Raw genomic sequence first — 219 nt, forward strand, 5'->3', positions numbered from 1 at the left:
GTGCAGTGGGCAGTGCCAGACCCCAGACTGCCCATCAGGTAGTCCCTTGTGGGCTGGAAATGGCCTGGCCTCAGCCCCACTGCCTTACTCAACCACTGACCCACAGGTGCTCTGAGAGTAGAGAGACCACAGCCCCCTTAGCTGAGGTGGACCCTGAAGGCATTCACAACTGGAGGCTGTTGGCATTCTTGACTGCATCTCCATCAGAGCGCTGCCATC

This window comes from Bison bison, unplaced genomic scaffold (genome assembly GCF_000754665.1).
Source record: "Bison bison bison isolate TAMUID 2011002044 unplaced genomic scaffold, Bison_UMD1.0 scf7180017864340, whole genome shotgun sequence".
Classification (NCBI taxonomy): domain Eukaryota; kingdom Metazoa; phylum Chordata; class Mammalia; order Artiodactyla; family Bovidae; genus Bison; species Bison bison.